An 11675-nucleotide genomic window follows, 5' to 3' on the forward strand; every position below is an offset into this window, starting at 1 on the left:
TCATCTTCAGAACACAAATTAAGATCTTTTTGATAAAATCCTAGAGATGTCTGTCCCTCCATAAACAGCTACGCAACTGACACTTTGACGCTCAAAATGTTCATAAAGAGATTGTAAAACCAATCCATATGAACTGAGTGTTTTAGTTTAAATTTTCTGAAGAGACTCGATCGCTTTATCTGAGGAACAGATTTAAAGGGTTAGTTCACCCAAAAATGTCAAAATTCTGTGATTAATTACTCACCCTCATGTTGTTCCACACCCATAAGACCGTTCATCTTCAGAACACAAACTAAGATATTTTTGATGAAATCTGAGAGATTTCTGATCCCTCCATAGACAGCAACACACAACAGCCAATTTCAATGCCCAGAAAGGAACTAAAGACATTGTTAAAATTGTCCATGTGACTACAGTGGTTCAACCTTAATATTATGAAGCACAGAGAATACAAAAATTACAACTTTTCAACCATCTCTTTTCTTCCATGTCATTTTATTCAAGTAGTAAGCACAACACAACACTTCCGAGTTCTACATCAGACCGTTGGCTCAGTATTGGCCGACTCTGTTAGGAGCCGACCAATAGTGAACCAGCGTAGAAGAGAAGAGATTGTTGAATAAAGTCACTATTTTTATTCGTTTTTGCGCACAAAAGTACTCTCGTCACTTCATAACATTAAGGTTGAACCATCGTAGTCACATAGACTATTTTAACGATGTCTTTACTACCTTTCTGGACCTTGAAAGTTGCAATTATGTTGCTGCCTATGGATGGTTAAGAAAGCTCTTGGATTTCATCAAAAAGATCTTCATTTATGTTCTGAAGATGAATGAAAATCATCCAGGTTTGGAACAACATTATCGTGAGTAATTAAAGCTGCTGTCCATAAATTTGTTTGTGTTCAAAATTTACAAAAAATATATAATTAGAATGTACAACATGTATCCATTTTCCAAACCATTTGGCAAGACGCATGCAGTTGTTTATTAAATGCTAGAGTGCCAAAAATTATGGACTGCAGCTTTAATGAAATTGAATCTTTAATTGAATCTGATTAGACCATTTTGAGCTCAAAAATAACAGAAGAATTTAGATATTTTTCCTATTTAAAATTTGACTCTTCTGTAGTTACTTTGTGTACCATGGGTGCAGCAGGCACAACGATATTACGCACCATCTCTCACAAATGTCTCCATGGTTGCAAGGCACGCTCCCTGTGCAAGCAGGGGGTCACAGGCGCTGCCTAATATCATTGCACTGCTGCACCCATGGTACGGCAGCAAAGTTCCTTGATTATTATGGCAGAATGAGAGTATAGTTCCTAGCCATATCAGCCTAGAAAATCACAACTTTCCATTTTCTGTTCATCATAGTACACGATGTAACTACAGAAGAGTCAAGTTTTAAATAGGAAAAATATCAAAACTCTTTGGTCATTTTTGAGCGAGATGCTAACGGTCTAATCAGATTCAATGAACTATGCTAAGCTATGCTAAAAGTGGTACCGCCAGACCCGGAGATCGGCTGAATGGATTCGAAAACAGTAAAACTCAACTGTTTAACTCTAGGGGAGTTGGAAAATTAGCCTATTTTCAAAAAAAGTGGAGTGTTCCTTTAATTAAAGCATCTGTAGTTGATCTACCTTTTCGAAAACCACATTGATTTCTATTAATTATCCCTGTTTTTTCTAGAAAATACGTTAATCTTTGAACTATCATTTTCTCCATCCATTTGCAAAGATGAGACATTAACGCAATTGGCCTATAGTTTTCAGGACTTCCAGGATCCTTCCCTGGTTTTTGAATTGGTATAATAATTGCTCTTTTCCACATCCTCGCCAAATTTTGTTGAAAAGTTCTAGAATGATCTTTATTACCTCTTCTGGCAGATTATGAAACATTATATTACTCAGTTGATCTTGTCCTGGAGCCGAATTTTTTGTTCCTATAATGGCTCTTTTAGTTCCATCATATTAAATTCTAAATCCATAGGGGAATTTTCATCTTTCTTTTTAATAAGCAACTGCCTATTTCCTCTTAACATTTCTACTTTCTTTTCCTTATGTAAATCAGTGAGGTGACTACCACTATGTATTCCTGAAAATACCTTGCCTAGTAAATCAGCTTTTTCCTTTTCTGTAACAGCAATTTCATCCCCGTTCGAAAGTACTGGAATTGTTTTATAAACTCTTTTCCCACACATTTTCTTAACCATATTACATACCTCACCTAGGTCAGTTTCTCTACCAATATTTGAACAGAAGTCTCTCCATGCATTTCTTTTTGCCGATTTAGTTAAGATAACATGCCTAACGTTAGCCAAAAGCAGGTGATCGTTATCTGGCAGTTACTAATTATTTTTATGGGTATAAAATAATAATTAGCAGCACAAAACTAATGATAGCCTACTCTAATTAATTATAGAGCACTGTCTACAGCAATCGATCTCCTGTAACGTTAGTTTAACCCTTTATTTAAAATGGCAGGACCGTTTCTGACATTTTAGAGTTGTTTCTAGTGGCATATTATATTGAGTTTATCTACTGAATTTGCTGTTTCAAAAATATTATTGCTCTAGAAACAGAATAGCCTATTATTTTATAGGTAGAATTTTAAATTGTGTATAATTTATATAGCCTATTTAAAATACATCAATGATAACGCAGTCATCTGGGCGAAACTTTGATACCGCGGCTCTGCCTCCGGGCTCCACTGACGATTCCTTCTGCGCATGCCCAGGCTCCAAACTGACGTTTTTGAATAACATGTCAACGCCCATCATCGAATGATTTACGTTCAGTTCATTACAATGGAAGAAAGCGGCGTCATGTCGTCCATCTTTTTTTTACAGTCTATGGCTAAAACAGTTAAACTTATCAGCTGTGTGGACTAGCTCTGGATTGACATTATTTTCTCAATTTTAATAGGTAATGATATGGTTACTTAAATCTAAAATCTTTTAGGTCTGTTGATGTGCAACATGAACAAATTCACTAAATATTTGTAGCTCGTCAGCCATCCAATAATCGCAAAAAGCTTTGTGCATTATTTTTTTATATGGAGCAAAGTCTCACTTTTGTTGATTTGATGATGAAATTCAAACTTTCAAATTCAAAATATAGTGTGAGAGATCGCTGTAGCACGGATCAAGCACACGTGAACCGATCATCTTCTCTTTACTATTAGTTACAGCTCAAAATAAATATGAGTGAACTTCAGAAGGTATGTTGAATAATACAGTACAACTTATCAATTATGAAATGAATTATGTCTCATGTAAGCGTAAATTAGTATTTCAACAGGAGAAAGACGTCAATAAAACAGTATGTAGGCTACACAATCTGACTTAACGTAAATACAATACCTTTGGGTGGGAAGTAAAGAGAAGGTCTGGTTTCCTGGAACATTTTCTATTTCTAAAAACAGTTTCCCTACTGTTAATGATCTATCTCAGTGTGTAATGTCAGATGTAGGCACCATTCATCCACACTAGAGATAATGATGTAACAGGGTGATGTATGGGTTTGGAACTACACTTCCCATAAGTCTATGGGGTAGTGTAAAGCTTCTGTGCGTCTATTTATAGCACACAGACTACACACAGACACAAAGATTACATCCTTTTGGTGTGTATTCATGATTTCAGTGAATTTGAGAGATCACACAGTTTTTCTCACTGTAGGTTGTAGTGCACAATACACATCTTCAGTTTCCTCAGAGGTCCAACACTCGTCTGCTGTTCAAGAACACAAACAGGCTCTTAAATGAGTCTTGTGTGCCATTCTTGCAAAGTTTACTTGAAGTTTTCTTCAGTTTGAATTCTCCTACAACTTCTGTACAATCTCGATCAATTCCTCCTGGTCCGCACTACAGAAGTAGCTCTCTGCTGCTCTCTAACACGACACACTCATTTTCTGAGACATGCTTCAAAAAGTTCTCAATCAGATCACTTTTTACAGATCCTTCTATTGCTTGCTCCAAGATGACAGGTGCAAGTTTGGGAGAAATTTCTCTTTCTTCCAGCCAAACATAATTACTTGGGCAACAAGTTCCCCACTTTTCTTTCCCTAAATCATGCTGAAGAAAGGCAACTTTAAAATTGTTCCCCAGTGTGCATTGATCATAAAATTCCTGCTAAAATCTCTGAACACTCCACTGACATCATGACCCATCTCAAACTGGAGCAACTTCACTTCTGTGTGTATGATTTCATCACAGTAATGTGCAAAGAGTGTCCAAATGCAACCAGTTTTCAAGATGGCTCCGCTATGCTTGACATGCCGTCTGTCACTGCTGCTGCTTTGGTCTCTTTTAATTATTGTTTTTATTATGGCTCTGATACAGGTATACAGGTGCTGGTCATATAATTAGAATATCATCAAGAAGTTGATTTATTTCACTAATTCCATTCAAAAAGTGAAACTTGTATATTATATTCATTCATTACACACAGACTGATATATTTCAAATGTTTATTTCTTTTAATTTTGATTATTATAACTGACAACTAAGGAAAATCCCAAATTCAGTATCTCAGAAAAATAGAATATTACTTAAGACCAATACAAAGAAAGGATTTTTAGAAATCTTGGCCAACTGAAAAGTATGAACATGAAAAGTATGAGCATGTTCAGCACTCAGTACTTAGTTGGGGCTCCTTTTGCCTGAATTACTGCAGCAATGCGGCGTGGCATGGAGTCGATCAGTCTGTGGCACTGCTCGGGTGTTATGAGAGCCCAGGTTGCTCTGATAGTGGCCTTCAGCTCTTCTGCATTGTTGGGTCTGGCATATCGCATCTTCCTCTTCACAATACCCCATAGATTTTCTATGGGGTTAAGGTCAGGCGAGTTTGCTGGCCAATTAAGTACAAGGATACCATGGTCCTTAAACCAGGTACTGGTAGCTTTGGCACTGTGTGCAGGTGCCAAGTCCTGTTGGAAAATGAAATCTGCATCTCCATAAAGTTGGTCAGCAGCAGGAAGCATGAAGTGCTCTAAAACTTCCTGGTATACGGCTGCGTTGACCTTGGACCTCAGAAAACACAGTGGACCAACACCAGCAGATGACATGGCACCCCAAACCATCACTGACTGTGGAAACTTTACACTGGACCTCAAGCAACATGGATTGTGTGCCTCTCCTCTCTTCCTCCAGACTCTGGGACCCTGATTTCCAAAGGAAATGCAAATTTACTTTCATCAGAGAACATAACTTTGGACCACTCAGCAGCAGTCCAGTCCTTTTTGTCTTTAGCCCAGGCGAGACGCTTCTGACGCTGTCTGTTGTTCAAGAGTGGCTTGACACAAGGAATGCGACAGCTGAAACCCATGTCTTGCATACGTCTGTGCGTAGTGGTTCTTGAAGCACTGACTCCAGCTGCAGTCCACTCTTTGTGAATCTCCCCCACATTTTTGAATGGGTTTTGTTTCACAATCCTCTCCAGGGTGCGGTTATCCCTATTGCTTGTTCACTTTTTTCTACCACATCTTTTCCTTCCCTTCGCCTCTCTATTAATGTGCTTGGACACAGAGCTCTGTGAACAGCCAGCCTCTTTTGCAATGACTTTTTGTGTCTTGCCCTCCTTGTGCAAGGTGTCAATGGTCGTCTTTTGGACAACTGTCAAGTCAGCAGTCTTCCCCATGATTGCCTACAGCAGTGGTTCCCAAACCTGTCCTGGAGGACCCCCAGCCCTGCACATTTTGTATGAGCACATGAGTTGAATCAGGTGTGTTATATGAGGGCAACATACAAAATGTGCAGGGCTGGGGGTCCTCCAGGACAGGTTTGGGAACCACTGGCCTACAGAACTAGACTGGGAGACCATTTAAAGGCCTTTGCAGGTGTATTAAGTTAATTAGCTGATTAGAGTGTGGCACCAGGTGTCTTCAATATTGAACCTTTTCACAATATTCTAATTTTCTGAGATTCTGAATTTGGGATTTTCCTTAGTTGTCAGTTATATTCATCAAAATTAAAAGAAATAAACATTTGAAATATATCAGTCTGTGTGTAATGAATGAATATAATATACAAGTTTCACTTTTTGAGTGGAATTAGTGAAATAAATCAACTTTTTGATGATATTCTAATTATATGACCAGCACCTGTATATTGGAGGACCAAACCTGCAAAAACAATAAATAAATAAATAAATAAATACATAAGAAATATAAGAAAACAAAAATACATAAATAAATGTAAAACAAAATAAAAACAAAACTGTGACTCCAAAGTAAGCAATATAGTGTAGTGCTGATAAAAATAAAAAAAAATCTCCCTTGCCACATCACTTCCTGTTTAAAATGGCTGCCTACAGGAAAATCCCAAAAGTACAGAAGTATAGTAACATAAAGAGTGCTTCTCAATTCTTATTTGTGCATCCTTGTTTCCTTTCCTCGCGTCTTAGCTCCACCCCTCCAGGATGCGAGGGGAGGACGCAAGGAAAAGACGCAAAGACCGAGGAATTGAATCAAGTGAAATGATATCTTCGCTCCCTTTAGCGTCACTTCAAAGCGTCATCAGCTGCACTCCAGGGATCTACCCATATGTTGTTAAAGTTTGGTTTATTAAAAAAAATATATAATAAATATTAATAAAGCAAGATGCTCCGCAGAAAAAATAAAGCATACATTTAAATTATTGTGACAGATATCTAGGGGGAGGACAATTTATGTGTGCGTCAGGTTTCTCGACGAGAAAGACTTCCGCAAATGATGCACCGGTGTATCCTCGTTCATGACTCCTCGGGAAGCTTCCTCACTCCTTGTTCCTCACCTCCTTGCGGTGCAATTAGAGAATTGAGATGTCCTTCAAGATGGCTGAGCTCGATCGGTTTCCGGGTGATAGGATGGAGGGCGGAGGAGCGAGGAAACAAGGAGGGATATTGAGAAGCACCCATAGTAAAGACATCGAGGAACAACATTAGTAGCCCTTTGGCTTCTACAGCGTGTTTTACCTCAGACATCAGCAATCGAGCTCAGAGCGGCAGTGCTGAAGCTTTGAGGCCACAGTGACACCTTGTGGTGTGACTAAACGAAACGCAAGAGGTTTGGACGTGCCTTTGCAAGTTACTTTGACACGGAAGTAAGTGAAATGACCCACTATTAATCACGTTTATTATAAATGCACTGAATGGGGCTGATAAAAGCTTGTGTTTATTGTCAATGAAACTCGCACACCTGCTCAGAATGCAGAGAGAATTCAGCACACATTTCGCTGAAGTCTATGCAAGAATATTGATCAATGCGTTTGAAACGTGGCTGCAAATACAGTTTACATTCGCATTTCCTAATTTGCATGTAATACGAAACAATTAAAATGCTTAAAATATAACGCATATTTCATCGATGTTACTCTTAGATAGTCTACTGATTAATCACTAGTCGTCAATTGGAATTATTTGGGATTAAATCAAACAAAAGGTGCTCATGTAAACAGCTTGTGGGACACGCATCTCACGCCGTGCATTGGACACGTACACCGCATCATGCCAATTCAAACAGCACTTGTCATGCCCCCTTAGATATTTGAGCCATCTGCAATTTTAATGTAACTTCCGAAACAAACACATTTATCAGCCGCTACTGTAAAACACACAGCTTTTCACATGAAATTTTGATTTGTAACATTCATGTGTTTATGCCATCAACACTTAACAACTACCCTTTGATATTCCCTGGGATCATTCAAAGTTTGCTGCAATGTCCAGTTCTTGTACAACCTCATGTGAAGATTCATCGAATTCAAACTCCAGATGATATTCACATGTTAGAGATGATGAAGCATTCACAATGATGTCCATCTCTCCTTTCTTTTGACATGATGGTGACAAACGCACATCACAGAGCCTTACAGGACTCCTACAAAAACAACGAGGCACGACTTCCATTAATATTTTCCCACAAAGACAAACATACAACTAATACGTATTCATAAAAACATTCCGCTTTTGCCTATCGCACTTTTCACAATTACCCGTCTTTCTGTGCACTTTCAAACATGTGATGAAGCTGTACATCAAATACCACCACACGACTATTTCTCGCTGCCTCCTCTAACATTGCTCTGAAATATTTGTGTCGATTTCCTCCCTCCATTACTTTGGACACATCATGAAGGTATCCTTCCACCTCTAATTTAGATCATTTCTGCATTGTCACAATAACTACAACAGGTCATTTCTGAAAAAAAAACAAGAGAAATAATACAACTTGACTAATTATACTACCACTCTCTAGTATATATTTAGATGATTTAGTGTTATTTACAACATAGTGTTCACCAATTTTCATCATCATTGCAAAATAACAATCTGTCTTAAAGTAACAAACATTTAGCTTTCAGCTACATCTAATTGTGGTTACATCTAAACCACTGGCAACATATTATTCCAACTCCAGGTTTTTGGAGTCGACTTTGACTCCTGCTGTAGGAGACAATGGAATCAACTCCACGACTCCATTTGCTTCATAAATAAGGGTCATAAATAAGGCAAGATGGCAGTCCTTACACACTTAATTTATTTTTCCCCGACACAAAGCCTTAAAATCCTTTTTTAAAAACGACACACATTTAGCGTGACTGTCTAAATTAGTCCAATTTAGCGATGACTTGATGGGTATCAATGTTGCTACCTAGCTAATTGCAGATTTTACAGAGAGAAAAGTCATGAAAAACATCTGTGGTCGGATATTATGTCAGAATTAAATAAACGAGAAAAAAGGGATTCTTTAATGAATTATAATGGTCAGGTGATGGCGCTAAATGCACATGATCATTGTCTTAAAATTGAATTAAGATGAATTAGCTGATTAAAGTCATTATTTTTGTTTTGTTTTTTCACACAAAGTATTCTCGTCACTTCATAACATTAAGGTTGAACCACTGCAGTCATGTTGATGGTTTTATTTATGTCTTTAATACCCTTCTGGACCTCAAAAGATGCAGTGACGTGTGGATCAGATACCCTCGGATTTCATCAAAAATATCTTAATTTGTGTTCAGAGCACAAAAGAAGTCTTATGGTCAACATGAGGGTGAGTACTGAATGACAGAAATTTCATTTTTGTGTGAACTAACACTTTTAAGGACTATCACACAAATTTACAAACAAAGGGTGAGTAGGAAAGGCCAGTTTACGATGTCACCGAACGATGTTACGATGTACTGAATTTCAGCTGCTTCCCTCAGACCAGAAACTCTCTTTGTGCCTTTATACATGCTGCAATCATGTTTTTAAATGACATTATAAAATGTGAGTTATTTTGTGTGTTGTGTTGCTGTATGTCTACATAAAGGATTGCCCTCGAGGACAATAAAGTAAAGTAATGAATGGATCTCTATGGGCCTCTGGTGGGGATCTATAGTCAAAACACTTTCTTTCTAAAACTAATTCCTACAGGTTTTTCTCTAACAGCAGATGGCAGCAAAAATCAGCTGACCACTTTATATTAATTCTAAATTAATGAAAAGCCCCTGTTGGGAGTATTCTCATACTGCCAAGGTAAAAGACCTTGACTGGTGGCCTGAACTAGGAAAGGGGGGGAAGTGGTCATCTGATGTACTCATAACCACACCTTCAGAGCAGCGGTGATGTGAGTACCAATAACTATTGATGGGCGAAAGTAAAATCACTACATAAGTCTTCTTACCATCAGTTTGGAATGATCTGATGCATTTTTATATACAGTGGGTACGGAAAGTATTCAGACCCCCTTAAATTTTTCACTCTTTGTTATATTGCAGCCATTTGCTAAAATAATTTAAGTTCATTTTTTCCTCATTAACACACAGCACCCCATATTGACAGAAAAACACAGGACCATGTGATATTTCAGTTTTTCTTTTTTAATAAATCTGCAAAAATGTCAACAATTCTAAGTATTCAGACCCTTTGCTGTGACACTCATATATTTAACTCAGTTGCTGTCCATTTCTTCTGATCATCCTTGAGATGGTTCTACACTTTCATTTGAGTCCAGCTGTGTTTGATTATACTGATTGGACTTGATTAGGAAAGCCACACACCTGTCTATACAAGACCTTACAGCTCACAGTGCATGTCAGAGCAAATGAGAATCATGAGGTCAAAGGAACTGCCTGAAGAGCTCAGAGACAGAATTGTGGCAAGGCACAGATCTGGCCATGGTTACAAAAAAATTTCTGCTGCACTTAAGGTTCCTAAGAGCACAGTGGCCTCCATAATCCTTAAATGGAAGACGTTTGGGACGACCAGAACCCTTCCTAGAGCTGGCTGTCCAGCCAAACTGAGCTATCGGGGGAGAAGAGCCTTGGTGAGAGAGGTAAAGAAGAACCCAAAGATCACTGTGGCTGAGCTCCAGAGATGCAGTCGGGAGATGGGAGAAAGTTGTAGAAAGTCAACTATCACTGCAGCCCTCCACCAGTCGGGGCTTTATGGCAGAGTGGCCCGACGGAAGCCAAAACACATGAAAGCCCACATGGAGTTTGCCAAGATGGTAAGAAATAAGATTCTCTGGTCTGATGAGACCAAGATAGAACTTTTTGGCCTTAATTCTAAGCGGTATGTGTGGAGAAAACCAGGCACTGCTCATCACCTGTCCAATACAGTCCCAACAGTGAAGCATGGTGATGGCAGCATCGTGCTGTGGGGGTGTTTTTCAGCTGCAGGGACAGGACGACTGGTTGCAATCGAGGAAAAGATGAATGCAGCCAAGTACAGGGATATCCTGGACAAAAACCTTCTCCAGAGTGCTGAGGACCTCAGACTGGGCCGAAGATTTACCTTCCAACAAGATAATGACCCTAAGCACACAGCTAAAATAAAGAAGGAGTGGCTTCACAACAACTCTGTGACTGTTCTTGAATGGCCCAGCCAGAGCCCTGACTTAAACCCAATTGAGCATCTCTGGAGACACCTAAAAATGGTTGTCCATTCAATTGTTGTGCCATTCAGAGAGTGGTGAGGATTTCAGTCCTGTGAGGGAAGCAGTCATAATGGTCTGTTTTAGCTCTGTGTCCTGGGTAGGAATTATCATTGTCTTAATTGATTTTCCTAATGAGATTATTAATATGCCATCTTTGGACCCATTTGTCTTGGGTTAACTGCCTAAACATTATAGGAGTTCTTTGTGTAGTTTGGACCATCTCATACAAGTGTGCTTTGTTTTAGCAGTGTGTGGAGGAGTAAGTTAGTTCTCGTCATCCTGGAGCGAGTTTCTAATTTTATGGTGTTGACTGAACCTCTTGTGAAATTTGACTTTTTACTCTGTTTCGGCACAGTGCTGATAAAGTTATCATGATTGTTCATCTGAAATCAATACCAATAATTCAGAAAGTTTTGTCATAATTGGCACAAGTGAACAGTTACATGCCTCCATACTAATGCACTTGCAAAATGAGATAATCAGACACTCCAAATTTGAAATGTGAAAACATGTAAACAATGTGAAAAAGTCCATTCATCTTATTAAGAAAAGACAAACAGCATTAATCATGAAGGATTTCATTATACACAAAGTAAAAGTAATTAGGATGCAGTATTACTGTACTTTTTAAGGGTGTTATCTTTCTTCTCAGTAACTTTTATTGTTTGAGTGTCTCTCCGACACTCATATCTAGTGGACTATTATTTTCTGTGACCTTTAGACTTGCAGAGAAACCTGTTTTTCAAACGTCACTCAAACACAGAACCAG

This window comes from Megalobrama amblycephala, linkage group LG14 (assembly GCF_018812025.1).
Source record: "Megalobrama amblycephala isolate DHTTF-2021 linkage group LG14, ASM1881202v1, whole genome shotgun sequence".
NCBI lineage: Eukaryota > Metazoa > Chordata > Actinopteri > Cypriniformes > Xenocyprididae > Megalobrama > Megalobrama amblycephala.